This window comes from Oryctolagus cuniculus, chromosome 3, assembly GCF_964237555.1.
Source record: "Oryctolagus cuniculus chromosome 3, mOryCun1.1, whole genome shotgun sequence".
Taxonomy (NCBI): Eukaryota; Metazoa; Chordata; class Mammalia; order Lagomorpha; family Leporidae; genus Oryctolagus; species Oryctolagus cuniculus.
In genome coordinates, this window is record NC_091434.1 from 163,501,794 (window position 1) to 163,528,532 (window position 26,739).

General features: G+C 40.3%; 1 protein-coding gene across 7 annotated transcripts in view; it reads right to left on the bottom strand.

The window, feature by feature from the left end:
* GRM8 (glutamate metabotropic receptor 8) overlaps positions 1-26,739 on the bottom strand; it is a 913,479-nt gene that overhangs the window by 709,013 nt on the left and 177,727 nt on the right. The window lies entirely within an intron of this gene.

The following is a 26,739-nucleotide window of genomic DNA, read 5'->3' on the forward strand; positions in this document are numbered from 1 at the left end:
AATGGTCACAAAGCTTTAGCTAAGAAAGAAAAATAAACTCCACAGATCTGCTACACAACACAATATCTACCATCAATTATGTATTGTGCACTTAAATATTTGCTAATAGCATACATCAAATGTGGAATAGTTTATCACTAATAAACTAAGTAGATAACTAAAGAAGTTGCCATTTTAAAATAAGGGAGCTGTACAATGAGTCACTCCTATATAATGTGCCAGTTAGATTTATAACTTTCAAGTCAGCTTTTGCTCATAGGGTTTCCCCAGAGTACATTTCCCCCTTCAAGACTTATTACACTTCCTAGAAATCACTCAGAGAATTCTTTTTCTTTTTAATGGAAAAGTGGGAAAGTCATTGATTTAGAAACCATAAAAAGAACTAAAATATCTTCCCTGAAATAAAGGATTTGGCCATGTTTATGATAGCCAAACAAAATGCACCAGGGTTCTTTCCTTTTGCCCTGGGCTTCTTTGACTGCCATTCAATTAGCAAGTGGTCAGAACTGACCCATTGCTGAGAAATCCTCATGGAGCAGTTCTTTGGCTGCTGTATGATTTGTACTATTTTCCCAGGTTGAACTCAATTGGTGATGGTAGTGGTGGTCAGAATCCACATCCTACTGCAGATAACCACTGAGCTGGTAGACAGAGCTCCCATCCATGAACATGAAGCCCCTGGGTTAAATCTTCTGCTGGGGGTAGGATAGAATGCAAGACCTTTTTCAAACTAGAGGAGAATGCCCTAGCAGAAGCCCTTTCTTGTCCTTGACTGCTTTGCTTGCTGTCATTTAGACAGAGGCCAAAACTATTTTTGACAAACATTATGATTCATGGTTACTTTTAGATCCATTTTTCAGGGAAATTTTGGCTACCGTAACTTAATTTAACATATGTTGATAGAGCTCTGCCATGCCCCAGGCACTGACAAATAAGACCAGGTTGCCGATATCCCCGAGAAGGTCAGTCTAGGTGGAAGGCAAAGATGTCAACAGACTGATGCCAGTGTGTGCAGTAGACATCTGTGGTTTTCCTGCCAGGCAGCCTTTTCTCCTTGTTCTAGAAGAGTACCTCAATTTAGCTTTGAGCAATGACTCCTCCCTGTGGCTTTGGCCATGTGTTTCAAGTAGGACTCATTCTGCTTTCTTCTTCGCAGGTCCAGAGATAGGCATAAAGTCAATGTGCGGCCAAAGGGAATAGCGCCTCTTGCAGGCCACAATGACAGTCACCTGGTACTCAGCGGAAGCGGAAGGGGACTTCTGCTGGAACAAGTGATAGTGAAGAATCTCCTTTCCATTAAACTGCTGTGTGGACTGAATGGTATCCTCCCTGAAAGAGATGTCCACCTGGAAATTCAGAATTGACCTTATTTGAAGTAAGTCTCCTCGCAAATATAACTAAGGCAGGAACTCACAGTGAGATCTTGGATGTGAGATCAACCTTAAATTCAATGATGAGTGTCCTTGTGAGACAAAGAGAAGCAAATACAGAGCGTGGAAGGTGAGTTGACAATGGACACAGAGATTGCAGTCATACAGCTACAAGCCACGGAATGCCAATAACTGCTGGTAGCCACCAAAATCCAGGAGAGAGGCAAGGGCTGATTCCCCCTCAGACCCTCCACAAGGAGCCATATCAAACATCTTTCACAACCAGTATGTGTGAATGTTTTATCTGTGGTTTGGAGTCATCTAGTATGTGGTGATTTGTGATGGTGGCCCAAGGACATTCACAGTTGCCAGGCTGGTAGCGGGCTGTCTTGCCACGACATGGAAGAAACCCGAGAGTAAGGCCAACGCACAAGGCAGCAAAGCCCACATTTGAAACAAGACACATGTCTATTGACTTCATTTTAAAATGTGGACCTAGAGCACCTACGATTGGATTTATCCCCTAGCTTGTTTAAGGTTCTGAACCCTAAACTCCTAGACCTACTCAAGTTTGAGTCCTGCCCGAATTAGTAAAATAAATTCTTTCTTTACTAAAGGCATGCACCAAGTGTTGCAATCACAGAAAAAGAGTTCAGCATTACTTAAGAAATCCAGGAAGGCTTCACAAGGAGGTATCATTTATGCTGGGTCTTAGGGAATGAAATCACCCCAGGCCACTGCTAATGCAGCATTTCCAGCAGACAGAAGAGAGCAAGCAGAATGCAACAGAAAATATTCAGGTTGCAATAAGCAATCTGAGAACAATGGAGTAGGGGAGAAAGAGAATCTAAGAAATTAGGCTGGGTGAAGGGAGGGCCAGGTGTACACTTAGCTCAATGGAAGGGCAACATTGCTTCCCACTCTACCTATCCCTACAGTTCTAGACTCAGCTTGCTAAGGCAGAGCACCAACTGACCTTGGGCAGGCAGGCTGTTGGCTCCTGGAATGGAGCGGCTCACTACAAGGACAGGGAGGTCTGCAATACAGAGAGTGAATCACTTTCACCCTGTGACTGCAGCAATCCTGTGATTGCACAAGTTCTGCATAGGCCAGGAAACTGAGTAGGACATAGGGTGTGATGGGTCTTTGGGTAATCACCTGGTCTGACTCCAGAAGCTCAGAACTCCGTGAGTACTGAGAAGGGACATCACAGAGGGCTCAGCTCTTACACCATGGAGTACATAGATCCTTTGTGCAGTTTATGTATCTGAGTGGGTGGGCGCATAGGCATAGCCTAGGCATGGATCACACAGACAGAGAAGGGTTGAGGCTGTGAACATGTAAGCCTTCCTGATCATCCCCACATACCCTGATGACAGAGATCTACCATGACCAACTTGAGTGTCACTCTGGGTTTCTAGCCCACCCACAAATGACAGCCACAGCTCCCTGGTCTCACCCAGCACACACCACTGAATATCTAATGAAGGTGCAAGCATTCCACCAAGCCACAGAGGCATCTTTCTAGGAACAAAGCTTTCAGGGAAGATATCAACAAATGTTTCCCCAGGTGCATAAAAATGGACAGAGATACAAGAAACATGAACAAGAAGACAATATAACTCCAAAGGAACACAATCCTTCAATGTTAGATGGTAAAACTAAGGAAATTGACCAAATACCAGAATCATAATTTTGATTTTTTTTCAAAGAGTACTCAAAAACACAGAGGAACAACTACTTGAATTAAGGAAATCCATACAAAACATGGTTGAGAAATTCTGCAGGGACAGATATATTACAGAAAAATCAAACAAATATTAGAAATAAAGAATTCAATATGCCAAATTTAAAAATGCAGGGGAAAGCCTTAACAGAATACCTGAGGAAGCAGAAGAATTTAAGTTAAAACGCTAATCTTTGGAAATATCTTAGACCAAAAAAAGGTAAGAAAAACAAAGCAGTGTTTAGGATCTATGAGATGCCACGAAATGACCAAATATATATGTCTAAGGAGTTCCTGAATGAATGGAAAAACAATGGCTTAGAAAACTTATTCAGTGAAATAGCAGAAAAAGTCTAATTTTGAAAAAGATATGACCATCAAAATAAAGGAAATGCAAAGAAAACCAAACAGACATGACCAGAAAAGATTTTTACCATGACATGTTATAATCAGACTTCCAAAAGTAAGACATAAAAGAAAAGATCCTACAATGTGGAAGAGATAAATGCCAGATTACCTTTAAAGAATCTCCAATTAGATTCCTCAGAAGCCTGAATATAACCCTACCATACAACCCAGCCATCCCACTCCTTGGAATTTACCCAAAGGAAATTAAATTGGCAAATAAAAGAGATGCCTGCACTTCAACGTTTATTGCAACTGAATTCACAATAGCTAAGACATGGAAACACCCTAAATGCCCATCAACAGTAGACTGGATAAAGAAATTATGGGACATGTACTCTATAGAATACTATACAGCAGTATAAAAAATGAAATCCAGTCATTTGCAACAAAATGGAGGAATCTGGAAAACATCATCCTGAGTGAAATAAGCCAGTCCCAAAGGGACAAATATCATATGTTCTCCCTGATCAGTGACATCTAACTGAGCACCAAAAAAGAAACCTCTTGAAGTGAAATGGATACTATGAGGAAAAATGACTTGATCAGCCTTTGTCCTGACTGTTGATGTACAATGTAATACTTTATTCCTTTTAGTATTTTTTTGTTCTACTTAATACCGTTGGTTGAACTCTTTAACACACAATTATTCTTAGGTGTTTAAATTTAACTGAAAAGTGACCCCTGTTAAATATAAAAGTGGGAATAAGAGAGGAAGGAGATGTGCAGTTCAGCACATGCTCATTTGGACTTACCTCTAATGGTAGAGTTAGAAACGTGCCAGGGGATTCCAATTCAATCCCATCAAGGTGGCATGTATCAATGCCATCTCACTAGTCCAAGTGATCAGTTTCAGTTCATAATTGATCTTAATGATAGGATTGAGAGCCAAAGGGATCACATAAACAAGACTAGTGCCTGCTAATACTAACTGATAGAATTAAAAAGGAGAGAATAATCCAGCATGGAAAGCGGGATACACAACAGACTCATAGAATGGCAGATGTCCTAAACAGCACTCTGGCCTCAGAATCAGCCCTTAAGGCATTTGGATCTGGCTAAAAAGCCCATGAGAGTATTTCAGGTATGGAAAGCCAAGACATTGTGGCAAAAAAAAAAAATGACCTAAATGAAAGAGCTCTGTGAGATCCCAGTGGAAAGAACAGGCCAAAGAAGGAAGTACCTTTCTCCGAAGTGAGGAGAGAACTTCCACTTTGACTACAACCTTGTCTAAATAAGATCAGAGTTGGTGAACTCAAAATGCTTCCATAGCCTTGGCAGCTCATGACAAGAGCCTTGGGTGATTTCTGACATCATAAATAAGAGTGTCAATTGTTAAATCAGCAACAGGAGTTACTGTACACTTATTCCCCATGTAGGATCTCTGTCCTTAATGTGTTGTACTATGTGAATTAACGGCATAACTAGTACTCAAGTAGTACTTTATAGTTTATGTTTCTGTGTGGGTGCAAACTGTTGAAATCTTATTTAGTATATACTAAATTGATCTTCTATGTATAAAGATAATTGAAAATTAATCTTGATGTGAATGGGATGGGAGGAGTGGAGATGGGATGGTTGCAGGTGGGTGGGAGGTTATGTGGGGAAAAAGCCACTATACTTCAAAAGTTGTACTTTGGAAATTTAAATTTATTAAATAAAAGTTAAAAAAAGAATCTCCAATTAGACTGATAGATTTCTAATCAGAAATTCTACAGTCTAGGAGAGAACTGACAGTCCAAGTCGCAAAAAAAAAAAAAAAACACACACACACACCTGTTGACCCAGAATATTGTACTCAGTGAAGCTCTCATTTATAAATGAAGGTGAAATAAAGATCTTCCAAGACTAATCTTGAGAGAATTTGTCACGACTTGGCCAGTCTTCCAAATGAAACTTAAGGATGTACTGCACATAAAAACAGAGAAAGACAATCAGCATCAGGAAAGAATGTGAAGGCAGAAAACCTCTTAATACAAAGGATGTCCAAATCAAACAAAAGGAATATTTAACAGAAAATGACAAGACCAAGTCATTACTTATCAATAACCATTCATGTAAATGGATTGAATTCTCCAATTAAAAGACACAAACTGGATGCATGGATTAAAATCAAGACCCATCAATATACTTCCTACAAGAAACATACCTTACCAATGAAGGTATCACAGACTGAAAGTTCAAGGATGGAAATAGATGTTCCATGCAAAAGAAAATAAATGATCAGGAGCAGCTCTCTTAATATCAGACAAAATAGACTTTAAGAAAAAAATTGCTAGAAGAGACAAAAAAGGTCATTATGTAATGATTAAGGGATCAATTCAGCAGGAAGACGTGACTACAGTGAATGTATATGCACCCAATGCTAGGGCAACAAGTTATTTAAACCAAATGTTAACAGATCTAAAGGGAGACATTTGCTCCAAAATAATAATGGTAGATTTCAACAGCCCACTGACACCAATGGACAGATAAACTAGACAAAAAATCAACAGAGCTAATCCATGTATCAACCAAATTGATCTGATAGCTACAGAACATTTCATCGCACAGAGAATACACATTCTCTTCTTTAGTGCGTGGAACATTGTCTAGTATAGATAATATGCTAGGCCATAAAACAAGTCTCAGAAAATTTAAAAAAAAAAAAAAAAAAAACAATTGAAATCCTACAATGTATCTTTTCTGACCACAATGGAATGAAGCTGGAGATTAACATAAGAAACTCCAGAAAATATACAAACATATGGGAACTGAACAACATGTTGCTGAATGAACAGTGGATCAAAGAAATCAAAAGGGAAATCAAAATATTCCTTCGCCGGCGCCGTGGCTCAATAGGCTAATCCTCCACCTTGCGGCGCCGGCACACCGGGTTCTAGTCCCGGTTGGGGCGCCGGATTCTGTCCCGGTTGCCCCTCTTCCAGGCCAGCTCTCTGCTATGGCCAGGGAGTGCAGTGGAGGATGGCCCAGGTGCTTGGGCCCTGCACCCCATGGGAGACCAGGAAAAGCACCTGACTCCTGGCTCCTGCCAGGATCAGCGCGGTGCGCCGGCTGCAGCGGCGGCCATTGGAGGGTGAACCAACGGCAAAGGAAGACCTTTCTCTCTCTGTCTCTCTCTCTCACTGTCCACTCTGCCTGTCAAAAAAAAAAAAAAAAATATTCCTTGAAACAAGTGAAGATGACAACACAACATATCAAAACTTATGAGATCAAGGAGGGAGGCGCCTTTCTCTGAAAGGAGGAAGGAACCCCCACTGTGATATGGCCTTGACTAAACAAGTTCAGAGTTGGTGAAAGGGGCTTCCATAGCCTAGACAGCTCATGGCAAGAGCCTCGGGTGATTGCTGACATCATAAATAAGAGTGCCAATTGTTAAATCAACAACGGGAGTCACTGGGTACATGCTCCCCACGTAGGACCTCTGTCCTTAATGTGTTTTACTATGAAACTTAAAGACAACACTACTAGTCAAACAATATCCTATACCTTGTGTGGTTGTGTGAGAGCAGCCTGTTGAAATCCTTGCTTAGTATATACTAAGTTGATCTTCTGTATATGAAGGTGATTGAAAATGAAACTCCATGAAGGGTGGGATGGGAGAGGGAGTGGGAGAGGGGAAGGCCATGGGAGGGAGGGAGGTTGGGGTGGGAACCACAACAATACAAAAGTTGCACTTTGTAAATTCACATTTATTAAATAAAAAAAAAAAAAAACCACTTATGAGAGGCCGGTGCCACGGCTCACTAGGCTAATCCTCCACCTGCGGTGCCAGCACCCCAGGTTCTAGACCCGGTTACTCCTCTTCCAGTCTAGCTCTCTGCTGAGGCCCAGGAAGGCAGTGGTGGATGGCCCAGGTCCTTGGGCCCTGCACCCGCATGGAAGACCAGGAGGAAGCACCTGGCTCCTGGCCTCGGATCGGCACAGTGCACTGGCCGCAACGCACTGGCCATAGTGACCACTTGGGGGTTGAACCCACAGAAAAAGGAAGACCTTTCTCTCTCTCTCTCTCTCTCTCACTGTCTAACTCTGCCTGTCAAAAAAAAAAAAAAAACCTTATGAGATGCAGCAAAAAGTGTTAATAGTATAGTTTATATCAATTAGTGCCTACATAAAGAAATTCACAAAGTATCAAATAAATGACACAATGATGCAATTCAAGGAATTATAAAAACAAGAACAAACTCAAAATTACTAGGAAGAAATAAATAAAAATTAAAGAAATAAAGAAAATTGAAATTAAAATATACAACAGATCAGTTAAATGAAGATCTGGGATTTTTTTCCAAAAAAATAAACAAAATTGATAGACCACTGGCCCAACTAACAAAAAATATAAATGGTAGGGGACCCAAGTTAATAAATCAGATTACAAAGGAGATTTTACAACAGTTTCCACAGAAATAAAATGAATCATCAGGAATTACTACCGTTATATGGCAACAAACCTCTTGAAAAATCTGGACAAAATGAATAGATTTCTGAACATATACAATTTCCCAAAATTGAGTTATGAAGATGAAAACCTAAATAGACCAATATCCAAGACAGAGATTGAATCAGTAATAAAGATTATCCCAAAGAAAAGCCTAAGATGTCTTCACTGATGAATTCTACCAAACTTTTAAAGAAAAACTAATCTCAATTCCTCTTAAGCTATTCAAAAAATTTTATGGAAAAGAATACTCCCAAGCTCCTTCTTTGAGGCCAGCACATCACCTTAATTCTAAAACTAAGAAAATATACAACAAAGAAAGAGAACTACAGACCAATACCCTTATTGAACAAAGTACTAGCTAGTCAAATCTTATACATCAAAAAGATCTACTCAGACCAAGTGGTAATTATCCCAGGGAAGAAGGGATGGTTCAACATATGCAAACCAAATTGGAAAAAAAAAAAAAGCATCTTTAGCTCAGATTCATAGAAAGCATGATAAAAACACAACATCCTTTGATAAAAAATTTACATAAATTGAGTACAAAAAGAACATAACTCAACAGTTATGACAATATATGACAAACCCACTGCCAGCATCATATTGAATGGGAAAAAGCTGGAAGCATTCTATTAAGATCTGCAACTGGACAAGGATGCCACTCTCACCATTAATGTTCAATGTAGTTCTAGAAATCTTAGCCAGTGCCATTAGGCAAGAAAAAGAAATCCAAGAGATACAAATTGAAAGGAAGAAGTCAGCCGGCGCCGTGGCTCAATAGGCTAATCCTCCACCTTGCGGCGCCGGCACACCGGGTTCTAGTCCCGGTTGGGGCGCCGGATTCTGTCCCGGTTGCCCCTCTTCCAGGCCAGCTCTCTGCTATGGCCAGGGAGTGCAGTGGAGGATGGCCCAGGTGCTTGGGCCCTGCACCCCATGGGAGACCAGGAAAAGCACCTGGCTCCTGGCTCCTGCCAGGATCAGCGCGGTGCGCCGGCTGCAGCGGCGGCCATTGGAGGGTGAACCAGCGGCAAAAGGAAGACCTTTCTCTCTCTGTCTCTCTCTCTCACTGTCCACTCTGCCTGTCAAAAAAAAAAAAAAAAAAAAAAAAAAAAAAAAAAAAAAAGAAAGGAAGAAGTCAAATTATTCCTGTTTGCAGATGACATGATCCTATCTATGGCAGAACCAAGACTCCACTAAGCGACTATTGGAACTCCTAAGAGTTTGGCAAATTTCAGGACATAAAATCCACACACAGAAATCAAGAACAGTTATATATACACAGTGCCATGGCTGAGATACAACTGGCAAGATCAGCACTATTCACAATAGCTAAAAAAATTTAAATATCTTAGGATACATTTAATGCATGATGTGAAAGATCTCTACAATGAAAATATAGAACATTAAGAAATAGAAGGCAAAGAAGCAAATATCTTCCATGTTCATGGATTGGAAGAATTAATGTCATCAAAATGTCCATACTATCCAAAGAAATTTACAGATCCAATGTGATCTCAATCAAGGACATTCTTCTCAAATCTTGGGAAAAACACACCTTAAAATTCATATGGAAACACAGAAGATCCCCAACAGCTAAAGCAATCTTTAACAATGAAAACAAAGCCAGAGGAATCAAAATACCAGATTTCAAAACATACTACAGAAGAATTATAATCTAAACAGACTGGTACCGGCACAAAAACTGACAGGTAAATGAACAGAACAGATAAGAGATCCCAGAAATTAATCCATGTGGCTACAACAACTAATGTTTTCAAATTAGCTAAAATCACAACAAATATTTTTGGAAAAATTGGATCTCTGCATAGAGAAGTACAAAACACCCTATATAAAAAACAACTCAATGGATCAAAGATCTACATTTAAGACCTGAAACCATCAGATTACTACAGGAAAACAAAGGAAACACTGCAAGACATTGTTATAGGCAAAGACTTCTTGGATATGATCCCAGAAGCACAAGGCAATAAAACAAAAATAGACAAATGGAATTACACCATGCTAAGAAGCTTCTGCACAGAAAAGGAAACACTCAAAGTGAAGAGGCACCAATAGAATGGGAGAAAATATTTGCAAACTATGCAACTGACAAAGGACTAATATTGAGGATCTATAAGGAGTTCAAGAAACTCAATAATAACAATCCAGTAAAGAAATGGTCAAAGGACATGAACAAGCATTTTTCAAAGGATGAACTACAAATGTTCAACAGACACTCGAAAAAATGCTCAGAATCACAAGCCATCAGGGAAATGCAAATAAAAACTACAATGAGGATTCTCCTTATAACATTTAGAATGGCTATCATTCAAAAGTCAAAAAACAAATGTTGGTAAGAATGTGGAGGAAAGGGTACCCTAATACACTGTTGAAGGGAATGTAAACTAATATAATCATTATGGAAGCCAGTATGCAGATTCTTCAGAACTTTCAAAATAGATCTACCTTATGATCTAGCCATCACACTCCTGAAAATATAAAGGAAATGAAATCAGCATATCAGGGGCTGACACTGTGGTGTAACAGATAAAGCCACTGCCTACAGTGCAGGCATCCCATATGGTGTCAGTTGGAGTCCCAGCTGTCCACTCCCAATCAAGCTCTCTGCAATGGCCTTGGAAAGCAGTGGAAGATGGCCCAAGTCCTTGGGCCCCTGCACACACGTGGAAGACCCAGAGGAAGCCCCTGGATTTGGATCAGCCCAGCTCTGACTGTGGCATCAATTTGGGGATTGAACCAGAGGATTCAAGACTTCTCTATCTCTGCCTCTACCTTTCTGTAACTCTGACTTTCAAATAAATCTTAAAAAATTAGGAAATGAAGAACAAGTAAAACTGAAAATAAAGAAATCAGCATGTGAAAGAGTTATCTGTACCCCATGTTTACAGCAGCTCAATTCACAATAGCCAAGATATGGAATCAACCCAGATGTCCACCAACTGATGACTGGATAAAGAAAAATGTGGTATATAAACATAAAGGAATACTACTCAGCTATAAAAAAGAATGAAACCTTGTCTTCTGCAACAAAAGGAATGCATCTGGAGACCATTATGCTTGCTGAAATAAGCCAAAACCAAAAAGACAAATATGCTTCCTCTGATTTGTTGTAGCTAATATAAAAGAGTACAAAAAAAGACTAAATGTATGAGTGAAATTGACATTTTATAATTTGATTAAGGTTTACAACACTTGGCTATATTCCTGTGAAACACTGGTATTTCTACAGTTTATTTGTTGAACAATATATTTAGAGGAGTAGTAAGCCTGTGATTATAAAGTACATTGAAAGAATGTTAACACAAAAATTTAAGGAAAAAAACAAAGGGTAGAGGAGGATGGAGGGAAGTATTCTTATGTTCTTAGAACTGATTTCATGTATTTAGATAACACAAGTCTATTAGAATAAAAATATTTTTTAAAATATTTACTAGGATCAAGTGTCTGGTAATAATAATAGAATTAAAAAGAGAATAATATGGGCAGCAGTCCACACAGCTCACTCATAGAATGACAATCTCTTTAAGTAACACTCTGACCTCAGTATCAGCCCTTAAGGCTTCCTGGTCTGGCTAAAAAGCCCATAAGAGCATTTCAGGCATGGAAAGCCAAGACTCTGTGGTTAATAATGTTCTACATGAAGGATCTCTGTGAGTGAGACCCCAGTGAAAAGAAGTGGGCATCAAAGAAGGATGTACTTCTCTCTAAAGGGAGGAGAGAACTTCCACTTTGCTTATGGCCTTATCCAAATATTGACTGAGTTTGTGGACTCCAAAGGCTTCCATAGTCTAGGCAGCTCATGTCAAGTGCCTCAGGTGTTCACTCGTGTCATACATAAGACTGTTAATTGCTAAATTAACAGGAGTTAATGTGCATTTACTCCCCATACAAGACCTCTGTCCTCAATGAGTTGTATTGAGAGTCAACTGTAAAAGCCAGTTTTCAGGTGTGTGTGTGTGTGCGCGCACGTGCACATGTGAGCAAATTGTTGAAATCTTTACTTAGTATAGGCTTGTGTGTACAAAGTGAATTAAAAATGAATCAATGGAGAATGAGAATGGCAAGTAGAGAGGAAAGAGGGGTGAGAGTGTGGGTAGGAGGGCTGATATGGTGGGAAGAATAACTATATTCCTAAAATTGTACTTTTGAAATTTGTATTCCTTAAAGATATAATTAAAAATATTTATCAGTGAGGCAGAGCAACAGAATGGGAAGTCAGGTGTGTGGAATCAATCTTCCATCTGCAGCTTCACACCCAAAATGGCCACAATGGCCAAAGCTTGGCCAAGGTGAAGCCAAGAGCCCAGAACTCCATCCTGGTGTCCCACATGAGTGGCAGATGCCCAAGAACTTGGACCATCATCTGCTGCCATCCCAGGTACATTACTAGGGAGCTAGATCAGAAGACAGTAGCTGAAACTTGAACCAGCACTCATATTTGGGACACAGGCACTGCAAACATCAGCTTTAACCTGCTGCATCACAGTGAAGGCCCCTAACCTTCATCTTCTATTGAAGCTTTATTGGGACTTTGGGAAATAACTCACATTTAATGGAACATAGTCTATATAAGAATTTCTAATTCTACTTTGGTCAAGTCATAGTTTTGCATACTTTAAATGACAGATACACTAAACTGAGAGAATCAAAGCCCCCATTCCTTTGATTCAACGAACCCAGAAGTGTTTCCTGAGTGATCACTGTATCAAAGCACAAAAATGTTCATAAAATCCATAATGACTAACAAGTCTTAAAATGAATCAGTAACACAGAATTTAAAAATAAGATGCGAGTTCAAAAAATATTTAGAACTATTAACAATTGGACTCAAAATTCCATATACTCCATAGAAGCCTCAAAACACAGCAAGAAAGATCTCCAAATGGATTTGTTAAAGAAAAAAGAAAAGAAACAGCATGGTTAACACTCACCTCCTTAGTTCTTTTTCACTGAAGCATCAGCGGGAGTAAATTTTGCCAAGAAATAATTCACCCAATGCCTCACCTGCGAACTATCCTTGCAGGTGACCCACAAAATCATTCTGGACACACCCACCCCAGTCTCAAGGCTCAAGAAGCATCCTGCTCTAGAGCAAGTTGTCTTGAGGTTTTGTTTCAATCATGCAGATCCCCATAGCAACAAGACACTACAGACTTCCAGGCCTGGGACCTTGTCTCTACTCATATCAATGCCAACTCACAGGGTTCCTGCTCTGATTCCCACTCTAGTCCAAGCCAACACCAACCCTTGCCTGGGGACCTGCAATAAATGTCTAACTCATCTTTTGGTTTCATCTTGCTCCTGAAATCCAGTTTCTGCACATGGTCTCATTCCCTCAAATGTACCATACAAATCTTCAAATCCAATCCCGTCAAGGGTTTTCCACTGGGTGAGAACAAGACCTACACTTCCAGTCATGTCCTCAACTGCAGTCCACCAAACCCTGGACAGCTGCCTTGCTGGCTGTGTTCTAGCCACACTGGTTTCCTGGCTATCTCTGAAGTGAACCATAAACATGTATTCGTTTCTTTCTTAACAAGGCTCAAGGTATAATTATTAGCTTGAATGTGTAATGGTTAGTTTTTCCTTTTTTTCAGTCTCCTCACTATAGTCTACGCCCCTGGAAGTCGGGGACCTAATCTGTGAACTGCCAGCAACTAGCATGGTTCTTACAAACTTGTAAGGGCACCAATCATGTGATAAATGAATGATGAATAAGAAAGCTCCCCGGGGGGTCTGGAGTCATGACTCTAAATATCAGAAGCTGCAGACCATTAAGATATCTCCCAGTCAGGAATCATGTCACAGACACTTGTAACCCGGGATGCTCAAAGCCAGCCGGAAGAGGAGCAACACATTCAGCAGACTGATCTTCTACCTGATTTTGTATCCACCCTGTCTGTCACACATAAAAGATTCTGCTCCCTAACCAGAGCTTTAGCTCCTCCAGAACTATAGATCCACCATCTGGCTCTGCTTCCCAGAATCAAGCTTAGCAATCTGGGTGTCAAACCTGGCTGTCGTCTACTTAAGCCACTGCTTCCATTTTGTGGTCCAAGCCTGGCCCTGAAATCTGTTTTCCTGGCTCTCTCTCTCCCATGTACCTTCCTGTTGTAGATGCATCCATACCCCTAGAACCAGTGTCTCCCAAGAACCACCAGGCAGTATTCAGTGAATCCTAACCCTGGGTAAGGTGCCACCCTCTGTTACAGAATGTCTCCACATGGACTGCTGGCCTGTCACTCTGCTCATCTCCAAGTCACCTGCTTCCTGATGGCCTGTCTCCGGGACATGAGTATTTCCTGTGTAACTTATTCACTCCTTCTACAAGTATTCTTAAAGCATCTCCTAGACCTTGCCTCTTTTTCAGCACTATGTGAGTACAACGATGAAAAATGTACACTGCCCACCCATTAAAGGAAGAGAAGTAATTAAAACACAAAATGGTAATATCTCACAGTGCCATAGAAACCGACCAAGACTTTGCAGTGACCCCTTTTTGTCCTCTATTTTGTCTTGATAGAATTTAGGATTGTTTTCCAGGCCCCTAATCTCTGCATCTCAAACCTGAGCAAGCACTAAAAACTGGATTGTGTTCCCTTCATTGGCTTCCCCCACATGAACTGGCTGACCACAGCCAGGCCTCCACTGGCTATGCCCTCTTGCGGAATAAACTTGCCTTTGAATGTTTCTGTTAGATGCTTGTTAATCCCTGCCTAGCCTATAAAAGAGAAGTCTTTTTCTCTGACATTTATGAGATTGCACCATTCTCTCCATTGTAATAGTCCTTCCTCTGAATAAAATCTCTCCTTATCCACGTCTGGATTTGTTTTCATTTAGTAGCACACACAGAGAAATTTAGTTGAGGAGGAAGGGCTGAAGTTCATAGAAGTCTTCCTCGAAATCAACCAAGAACAAGGAAACACCAGCCAGACCGCCCTGGGCAGGAAGTTATTCCAAGCTGAGAAGTGGTGTGAATTTCCTTTTGGGTTCCTACCAGTCCAGCTCACCACGTGGACCATAAACTCTAATGCATTCTTCCTTGCTTGATTGAAGAGAATTTTTCATCCCCCCTGCTGCTGGTATTGGTAGTAAACATCTGTACCTGGTGAGCTGGCCTTTCTCCAAGTCTAGGTCTAGGCCTAATCCTGTGTGCACACCCACACAAACATAGCTACCTTTTTCCAAATGTATGCCTCTACCCTCCTCCCTTTCCTCAGCCCCAGCATGCCACTGACACCTCCTTGAACTCCACTATCTCCAAAGCATCAGAGGGATCAAGTTGTGGCTGTAGCAGGTGCAGGTTCTCTCATGGACTCTCAGACTGAGGCACCTCACTGCATGGGCTAGGCTCAATTCCTGTAGCCCAGGAAGATCCGAGACATGTGAAGTCTTAGGTAAGCAGGACTGGAAGCCTCATGAAAGCAGAATCGAGGCTGCTTCTCTCAGTAGCCAGAACGGGGCTGCGGCACACAGTAGGAACTCACATTCCTTGAGTAAAGTGTGCAGTCAGCTCTCCTGCAGCGTTCCACCCAGCAGTGGACTCCCTCTGGTAATATCACCGGCAACACTGTGAAGGAGGCCCCCCACGACGTCAAGCACACAAGTCTAGCAACGTTCTCCGAGCATCCCTCATTCCCTTAATAGCCCATTATGTGAATGCCAGCCGTGCGACACAATGCAAATGCGACTCCAGAGTCACGGGGCCCTGAGTACCACCGCCCTGGACGTCTAACGGAGCTGCTACGAGAGGCATCATTTTTTTCTCACTGCTACAACTGCCAGAAGACATGTTTAAATCATGACTTGAAATTCCTTTCCCGACCAAAACTCTTCCCAGAGCTGTTAACAAGAAACAAAATGAGCTGACTTGAGTTTTACTTTCTCTCCTTTCCCCTTGCCTCCTCCCCCATGGGGCCCCCAGTGAATCATGAAATGGCTTTGGTCAGGTAACAATGAAAGAAAAAGCCCAGGACCTGTCACACATGCAAATGCTAGAGAATAGGGACCGTGCAGCACGATTTTGCCCAGGGACATAATCCTTGAAATAATTGGCACCTGTTTCAATCAACTATTCATCTTACACCTTTCTGATTCTATTATACTTGGGCCATTTATTTTTAAGGAAGCTGTAATTGTTGCTTAGTTGATAAGTTATGAAGTAAACTGGGAAATGCACTCCTAATTCTCAGGCCAACTCTTAAGACTTATAAAAATGACATAAATGGATTCTGATGTTTCCTCATTTCTGCAGAAACCTGTTTTAATGTGATGTTCTTCTATCAACAAAGTAAAGTACAGATTGCACCTTAAAGCTCTCACCCAGTGCTGCAGTTTCTAAACAGAATGGATTTAACAAGGAAATGTCTTTGGAAAGGAAAATAATGTGATTTCTTTGGCACTTAGCACAAAGTTGACTTGGGCATTCAACTGTGAGGAGTACAAAGAACAGCTGGCATACCCAAGGGGAAATATAGCTGGCTAAGCTGACCACAGAGGCTGATCCCACAGGGGAAACTGGGTTGTTCAAGGCCCCAAATCCATCCAAAGGACCACTGCAGATGTGGGCTCAGTTCAGGCAAAATTCCATCAATCAGGGCTCATTCCAGCAGCCATGACTGGTCTAATAGATTAAATTGTAAAACCCCATCACCACCAAATTCCTGTGTTGAAGTCTTAACCCCTAGGACTTAAAAATATAACCTTATTTTGGAGATGGAGTCTTTGTAGATGTAATAAATTCAATTAAGATGAGATCATATTGGAATAGCCTAGGCACTCAAATGCAGTATGACTGGCATCTGTCTAAGAAGTAAATTTGTGCAGACATGCACACAGGAAGAACACTTTCTTTTAAGACATTTATTTATTTGAAAGCCAGTTACACAGAGAAACAAAGACCTTCCATTTGCTGGCTTACTCTACTCCCTAAATGGCCTCAACAGCCAAGGATGGACCAGGCTGAATCCAGGAACCTGAAACTCCATCTGTGTTCACCACATGAGTGGCAGGGGCCCAAGTACTTGGGCCATCTTCTGCTGTTTCCCAGGCATATTAGCAGGGAGTTGGTTCAGATATGGGTATCCAAGACTTGAACTAGCACTCACATTGGTTGCTGGCATTGTAGGCAGCAGCTTAACCCATTGCACAACAATGCTGGCCCCAGGAAGAACAGTTTTGAACATGAAGACAAAGATCAATCAGGGTTACCCTAACGCAGGCGAAGGAACCAAAAGATTGCCAGCAAACTACCAGTAGAGGAGAAGCATGGGACAGATTCTTCATCAAGGCCCTCAGAAAGAACCAACACTCCCTACTGCCACCCTCATTTCAGACTTCCAGCCTCCAGAAATGTAACACAGTAAGTGTGTGTTGTTTAAGCTGCCCCATTTGTGGCATTTTGTTACAGCAGCTCTAGGAGACTAACACCATTGGCAACCAGAGTAGGTAACAGGAAAGAGGTAACTTCAAACAGAGATCACACTGAAGTGACAGATGCTGGCCCTGCTAAACACGTGCACAGGAATCAGACCCTGGGACCGAATTCTTATTCTAGGCAATTCATATATATTCATGCCAAGTTTTCTATCTATGAATAGAGCACTAAAAACTGAGAAATATAAAGATAACAAGCTCTCCAGAGTCAAGACCCCAGAATATACTAGGAGTCAATACACAGCCAGGTTTCTGGTCAATGGCTTCATGTGTGGGTCAGACTTTAACTCTGTGACAGTGCAGGCAGAGGATAGGAAACCCCACCCAAGGCCAGGATGTTGAAAAGGAGTAAGTGGTGTATCATGGTCCAACCTGGGTTCAGATCTATCCCTGAAGGATCTAGAGAGAAGTCAAGGGTGTGGCAGCACTAAGTTCAGTGACACAGAAAGGCTCAGGGATCACCCCAGGATGGTTAGCTGCAAGGCCCAGCATGGAGAACCCATTCTAAACTCTGATGGATTTTGCCTGACTACAAACTTTTTTTTAAAAGCTTTTATTTAATAAATGCATTTTTCATAGGTACAATTTTAGTAAAGTAGTTGTTCTTTCCCCCATACCCACCCTCCCACCCCAACTCCCATCCTACCTCCTACTCCATCTCCCATCCCATTCTTCATTATGGTTCATTTTTAGTTTATTTTTATACACAGAGGACCAACTATGTTAAGTACAGATTAACAGTTTGTGCCCACACACACCATATAGAGTACAGTTTGAGAACAAGTTTTGAAGTTACTTCTAATGGTACAACTCAATAAGGACAGAGGTCCTACATGGAGAGTAAGTGCATAGTGACTCCTGTTGTTCCTTTAATGTTAACACTCTTATTTACGACATCAGTGACCACCTGAGGCTCTTGCCATGAGCTGCCAAGGCTACAGAAGCCTTTTGTGACCACAAACTCCATCAGTATTTAGACAAGGCCATAGTCAAAGTGGAAGTTCTCTCCTCCCTTCAGAGAGAAGTGCATCCTTCTTTGATGGCCCCTTCTTTCCACTGGGGTCTCTCAGAGATCCTTCATGTAAGATATTTTTTCGCCACAGAGTCTTGGCTTTCCATGCCTAAAATGCTCTCACAGGCCTTTCAGCCAGACCAGGAAGCCTTAAGGGCTGGCTACAAACTCTTGCTCTGGGTTCAGACTCATGAATGGGATAAAAATGAAATGGCTGACAAGGATATGAGTGATGCTGGGTAGGAATAATCATAGAAAACTAGGAGCCACTGTTGTCAGGGATCTCATTGCCTGATTTTCTATAATAGGATGCATCTGAGTAATCACTGGGTGAGGAAAAAGAACTGTCAAACATATTAAACATTTCACAAATATATACATCAAAGTTGGCAACATATTCCACATTCAATTGTTTGTGTTACCTTTTTTGTCATGAAGTTAAGTTGCTGTTGAAGTTACCAAACTTAATTCAATGCACACCATACTGTGTGCTCCCTTGAGCTTAAGATTTACCAACTGCTACCCTCCACTGCCTCATGTCAGGTCTTTTTGTTACAAGAACTGCAGGATGCTTTCTTTGGGCATAGTGTTCTCGAACAATGCTTTAGGCAATGATCACATTAAGTATGTAATTAATCTGTAATTGTTTGTTTGCATCTCTGCATCCTTGGATACATATTGACCTACTAGAAAAAAGAGGCTATGCAGGATTCAGCTTCACATCCTCAAAGCCTATACAAGGACAGCCTGATACATGGTAGATGCACTGTAAATGCTGGCTGAGCCATTTAATATTTAGAAGGTTTAGAAGGGAAGAGGAGTAAGCAGACCTGGTGAGCCAGTACTGATGGGTACTGCTGGGCAGTGAAGGGGTCCTTCCACCAAGGAAACCACATTCAGATGAAAGAGGCATACAGAGAAAAACAAAGGCATTACAGTCAGCATGGCAAGTGCTAAGTACAAGAATTTACAGGAAACATTGCTAAAGGTAAACAACATACCTCCAAGTTGTAGTGAAATCTCAGCTTTTTAAAAATTGCAACTGAACAGTCAGACCTAAGCAAAGACAACAGTCAGTTGGTATGCTAAGTATAATTAACAGCCAAGGACGTTAAGAAAAAGGCTGAGGGGCCGGCGCCTCGGCTCACTAGGCTAATCCTCTGCCTGCGGCACCAGTACCCCGGGTCCTAGTCCCGGTCGGGATGCCAGATTCTGTCCCGGTAGCTCCTCTTCCAGTCCAGCTCTCTGCTGTGGCCCAGAAGTGCAGTGGAGGATGGCCCAAGTGCTTGGGCCCTGCACCCCATGGGAGACCAGGAAAAGCACCTGGCTCCTGGCTTCGGATCAGTGCAGTGCGCCGGCCGTAACATGCCAGCCGTAGCGGCCACTTGGGGGGTGAACCAGCAGAAAAAGGAAAACTTTTCTCTGTCTCTCTAACTCGGCCTGTCAAAAAAAAAAAAAAAAAAAAAAAAAGGTAAGACTGAGGGTTGAAAGTCCACCACAGGGGCTTGAAGAGCTAGTACTGAAAAAGTAGGTGGTCAACAGCCACTCAAAGTCCCCTTCTATGATTTTTCATCAGAATTGCCATATATAGATAACTGTGAATATAATTATCAACAAATCTGATCTCTTTCAAATATCCTATATACTAGCAATGATACCTGACATCCTTACAATTACAGCTTTGTCTTACATTGGAGGAAAAAATCTTTATTATCTACACTCCTTTCGTGAGTAACATCTGCTGCTACATAGCACTTTAGAGATTTTAAGGAACATTCTGAAGTATTATTTCCTGTGATGAGTCCTGACCAGAGGTTCCCCCAATGACAAATAAGGAAATTAATCCTCAGAGGAGATCAGTAACAGTCATCTTTGAAAAAGAGAGACTTAAAGGTCTGACTCCACGGTGCATTTAACTGCATCAAATTTCCATTGTTTACTGAAAACTTGGAATCATGAGTTCAAATGCATGTATTTCAAATAAATGTTATATAGAGCTGTTTGCTGTTGCACATTAACAGCTGCTGTTGCTACTTGCCAGTCACTGAGCCCTAAATATTATGAGAGGCCAGGGTGAAGAACAGCTTTGAAATGACACTATTTGATCAAGCTCTGGAGCAATTGTTAAAATCATATACACACTTTCTTTGGATTCCTCCAAAGCTGTTACAGGATCACTGCACCTGCAGTTCCAATTTGCAATTTCCTCAGTCCTCCTTTGAAGTTATTCTTGCCAATTACCTGGTGTTAATGTTAATTAAATATGATTTGCAATTTGAAATGTAGTGTTATCAATGGGACTCAGCTGTAGGAATATAAAGTAAAATTTTCAATTGAATTAAAATGTTTTCTTTCATTCACAATATTTTACAACATTAATACTTTTGTCAAATTGATTTTTTCCTGCTGGAAGTCATTTTTCCAAAGCAATGAACTTCGGAGGAGAAAAGCTATTCTTTATGTATTCTTTTCTTTTTTGTCACTGAAAATACTTTGTATTAATCTTAAAGGGAATCCATTTCAGTTAATAGAAACTTGGCTTTTGTTTATAACCCAAAAAGGAAAAATGTTTTCTTTAAAATGATAAGAAATTTTTTTAAAACTATGATCAGTGGGGACTTTTCCATTGTATACTAGCAATGAGATATGCTTTCCTTTACTGCTTCACCCTCACCAAAAATAAATCACCATCAATTTTTTGGCAAGGATCAATCATTTTATACTCAAAAAATGAATTTGTTTTTGTATTATCATTTCAAACAGAATCTACTAATCCAATGAGTTCTATAGCCCCTTCCAATCCTGAGATTTTAAGATTCTGAACATACAGATAATAGTTGAAGCTTCCAGCATTTGCAAATTTTTTTTAAAATGCCACACAGAGTAGATTTGACAGATTCAGGTCTATCCTGTCCCCTGTAATGTATGCAATGACGACTTGAAGCCCTGTCTTCTTCAATAAGCCATTCATAAACATGATGTCTGATTAAAGGAGGTGTGTCACCATTCTGTGCAGATCCACAATGAATATACAATGCTTTCACATATTCCTTTTATCTTCAAAGATAAAGCTTTAGCATCCTTGCCCCTTATAATGATAGTGGTAGCATTAACATTTATTATCCTATCTTCTTTTAAAAATAGTATAATAAGGTAAGACAAAGAACTGAAAGAACCTGTCTAAAGACTTAAGGAAATCATTTGTTGAATCACAAGCTACAAACCCCAGAGCTTATGATGGAAAAGCATAAGTGAATATTATCAACCCCTTTATTACAATATCAATTAAATATGATATTGGATAATTCAAATAAGACAAATAGAGGACTATGGTCCTAACAAGTGAGAGTGTGTGCCTAACCATGCATCAACCAAATGATTCACTCTCCACGAGGCAAGAGAGACCAAAGGGGCAAATGAAAGTAAATTAGGCTAGAAAGGCTTTCTAGATGTTCATAATTTTCCAGGTATCATCATAAAGAGAAGCTTCTTGGAAGTGCACAAAGTAGGGCAGTTGAACAGCCAGTACATACTCATTATCAGTGCCCATTTCACTTCTACTGGGATGCTGTTGACTATCTAGAAGCCTGCAAAATCTACACACTAGGATCCCATCAACTATTCTAATCTAGAACCATGAATTATCCATGTGGTCATTCCATCCAGCCAAGCAGTCACAATTGGAAGAGTCAAGGAACTTCTGAACTGGTTCCATTATGCACTTTTCCATTAACCAAATTCTGTCTACTTGGATGTCTCTCATCCTTACTGAGGACTTGTCCTCTTGGCCTATCTCCCAACTTTGTCACTGGAAGCTAATCCCCTGAGTACACTCTTGACTCTCCAAGGAGTTGAACCATCTCCTAAAAAACACATGTTGAAAGACTACCCTCAGCACCTCAGAATGTAGCCTTATTTGGAAAGAGTCACTGCAGATGTAAGTAGTTGAGATCATACTAGAGTATGACAGTCTTTGATTCAATATAAGTTTCTTATAATCCAGTATCTTCTAGGAACAAAGGACTTAGACGTACAACAGAGAAGACAGCCACGTGGTGATGGAGACAGAGATGGCAGTGATGCCTCTGTAAGCTGAGCAACACCAGGGATCACTGGCAAACCCCAGAAGCTATGAGAGGAAACGAAAAGGTGTCCAACAGATTTCAGAAGCAGATGGCCCTGCCAACACCTTGGCTTCAGATTTCTGGGCTCCGGAGTTGTGAGACAATAAATTCCCATTGTTTTAAGCTACCTAGTTTGTGTCATTTTTCTATGGCAGCCTTGGAAAATCAAACTGCCCCCTCACAAGGCCACTACTTGATTCTCTGCCAATTTACCAAACACTTACAGCCATGCCTTCTGGCAAAAGTTCCTGTTCTCCCATGAAAAATGGCTCAACATCCTAGCATTTTTGCTAAGGAATTCATTCTATCATCTCCCACATTACAAACCATCTTCAAAGTACATTGAGAGACCTCCCATGACCACAACTCATCAAGAGAGGGCACTGCGCCTTACTCTCAGCATCCCCTTGCTACACCTAGGCCATTATCCCCATACCTTTACATGAGAGTCTCCAAGAGTCTAGACTCACTCTACCTGTTCTGCTCCAGCAACCTCCATTCCCTCCTCCACTATCAGCTTTAGGGAATGAGCCTCAGATCCATGTGAGTTCCTGCTTGATTCCAGACCATTGTCCTTACTTCTGATTTCCACCGTGATATGTTCCGGCATCTCAGTTTTGGGTGTTCTTGACAAGATTCATGCCTTCCTCTGTACAACAAACTTCTCATTTCACCATCTTTTTTTGTTTATGGTATTTGCCTTCTCCTACTTGCTCAGATGTGGAATTTCAATTTCAATTTAACTTCTTATCCTCAACTTCTTCAAATTAGCTGTGAAGCTCTACACAATCTAATAAATGTCTCTCAAGTTCATCTCCATGATCACTGCTCCCATATCAGTCAAAGACAGTGGAATGAATGGCTTCTCAGCTGCTCTCCCCATCTTCCACTTCTCATTAACACAATCTCAGGGACACAACCTGTGGATCCTTCTTTCCTCAGCAGTTTCCTGCACTACCTAGAAAATTGAGGGTTAAATAAACACTCTGATTTGAAATACTCAACTATGCATCTAATTGAAGCCTTTCAGCTCTATCTCCCATACCTCTCTGCACAAATTATGCTCCACTCAAACTGTGCTATTTGCTGACCCAAAATATGCTTTTTTGAGTTTTCCAGTAAAAATTCTATAGTCAAGAAACCCCCTAAGGTAACACTATAACAACTAGGAAATCAAGGAGCTATTTCCTTTATTTTATCAAGTACCCCCTGTCCTTCTCTCCTTAAGGAACTCCACTATAGAAGAAGCATCATTGACATGCATTCATAACCACATAACCATTTTTTTTTACTTTTATTTAATGAATATAAATTTCCAAAGTACGGCTTATGGATTCCAATGGCTTCCCCCCCATAACGTCCCTCCCACCCGCAACCCTCCCCTTTCCCACTCCCTCTCCCCTTCCAATCACATCAAGATTCATTTTCGATTCTCTTTATCTACAGAAGATCAGTTTAGCATACATTAAGATTTCAACAATTTGCTCCCACAGACTCATAAAGTGAAAAATAATAGATGATTTTTTAAATGATGATGAAATCAGATCAGACCTATTGTCATGTTTAATCCCAGTGAGAGTCAAGTTGGGAATTGATAATTTCTTCTTCTTTACAGAAGATCAGTTTAGTATACATTAAGATTTCAACAGTTTGCACCCCCATAGAAACACAAAGTGAAATATATTGTTTGAGTACTCGTTATAGCATTAAATCTCAATGTACAGCACATTAAGGACAGAGATCCTACATGAGGAGTAAGTGCACAGTGACTCCTGTTGTTGACTTTACCAACTGACACTCCTGTTTATGGCATCAGTAATCTCCCTATGCACCAGTCATGAGTTTCCAAGGCTATGGAAGCCTTTTGAGTTCTCCAACTCTTATCTTGTTTAGACAAGGCCATGGTCAAAGTGGAAGTTGTCTCCTCCCTTCAGAGAAAGGTACCTCCTTCTTTGAAGACCTGTTCTTTCCACTGGGATCTCACTCACAGAGATCTTTCTTTTTTTTTGTTTGTTTGTTTGTTTGTTTGTTTTTTGCCAGAGTGTCTTGGCTTTCCATGCCTGAAATACTCTCATGGGCTTTTCAGCCAGATCCGAATGCCTTTAGGGCTGATTCTGAGGCCAGAGTGCTGTTTAGGACATCCACAATTCTATGAGTCTGCTGAGTATCTCACTTCCCATGTTGGATCACTCTCCCCTTTATTTATTCTATCGGTTAGTATTAGCAGGTACTAGACTTGTTTCTGTGCTCCCTTTGACTCTTAGTCCTTTCATTATGATCAATTGTGAACTGAAATTGATCACTTGGACTAGTGAGATGGCATTGGTACATGCCACCTTGATGGGATTGAATTGGAATCCCCTGGTATGTTTTTAACTCTATCATTTGGGGCAAGTCAGCTTGAGCATGTCCCAAATTATACATCTCTTCCCTCTCTTATTCCCACTCTCATGTTTAACAGGGATCACATTTCAGTTAAATTTCAACACTTAAGAATAACTGTGTATTAATTACAGAATTAAACCAGTCATATTAATTAGAACAGACAAAACTACTAAGAGGGATAATGTATTAAGTTGTTCATTAACAGTCAGGGCTATGCTGATCAAGTCACCATTTCTCATAGTGTCCATTTCACTTCAACAGGAACCATATTCACTCCAACTTCATTCTCCCAGATTCACTCCCAGACTTCTCCAAGACTAAGATTTGTTAACAGAAATAATGTTCTACTCAAACTGTACAATTTATCACTCAATAGATTTTCATTTCACTATCATTCCATTATTATCTGACTGATTTACACAGAGATAAGACATAGGAAGCTCATATTTACATCAAAAGATCTTAGCAGTCCATGCTACTAAAGAGATTCAGAACAGGGTACAATTTGAGTTGGAAGAATATATAATCTTCTTAATAGGCAGACACTCCACAAAATGAATTTACACATCTTCTTCCCAATCAAGCTGAGGCTTTTAAAAACACACTACCAACATGGTGACAGAGATGTCATCAATGTTGTAGTAAGAGCAGCAAATGTTACAGAACTAATGAATTTTCATTAGAGTCAGATAATTTCAGAATGGGTTAAGTTGCTACCATTTGCCATTCCCATTATTATCATTGTCATGTAAAAGGTTTAATTTTCAGCTATTTTTGTTCTAGATAAAATCTTTGTCATTAAAATGAGGGATGATTTTGATATTTAATATATTCCATGGCATAATCTAGTGTGGTACTAATTTGGCCTTTTCAGTATTCTGCATATTAATTGACAATCCATCCCTCCTCCACTCCCCAGATAAGTGAGAACTGAAATAGAATGGACAGCCAATCAAGTCATAGAATACTGAAAAGATCAACATAGAAGAAACGTGCTCCTCTCTAATCAGAAGCATACACAAGGCACTAAAATTACTTTCTCCCAATACTAAGAACCAAGATAGAAACAGGAATAATGAATGGCACCATCTGAATCTTTTCATGTGACAATATTCCCAAAGCATAGCAATGCCCCCTAAAATGTGAAAACTAAGTATTTCTTATTTTAGTCAAAAGAGTAAAACTGCACTCACTCAACTTATACAACAATGCACTTCTATCAGATTCTGTAACAACTGGCAAATTATGCCCTGTATTGAATTTTTCACAGTAATCTGTTTCATGTACACAAAATGTGTTCTTGTCAAACAAAGTCCAGGATCATTACAGGAAACTTATTTCAACATATGCTCCAATTGTTTCCCCTTCTTGTTGAATCATCTCTGGTCAGAACTGTTACCAGCTGCTTACACAGTACATTAATCTTGCTTCAAGAACTATTGTTTTCATGTGAGAGGACTTTCTTATAATGATAAACTTGGGACTTTTATCTAAGATAATAATTTTCCAGATTTTAAAATTGAATTGAATGCTTTGAATCACTTTTATAGTAATAGTGATCAAATTTAAAATTCTAAAGAGCAATGATTATGGCATCATGTACACTTAGAGCAAGTGTGAGCACTAGTCCTATTAAATCCATTAAACCAATCTATCCAGCAAGACCAGGCCTTTTCTACATTTTCTGCAATAGCACAGCCAAACATTAAATATGGTAAATATTGTGTATAATAAATTTCCATGTTTTATCATGTACAAAAGAACACACCCCAGGTATCTGCAAGCCATTTAAGTGAAAATCTTATTTTGATATCTTTAGACTC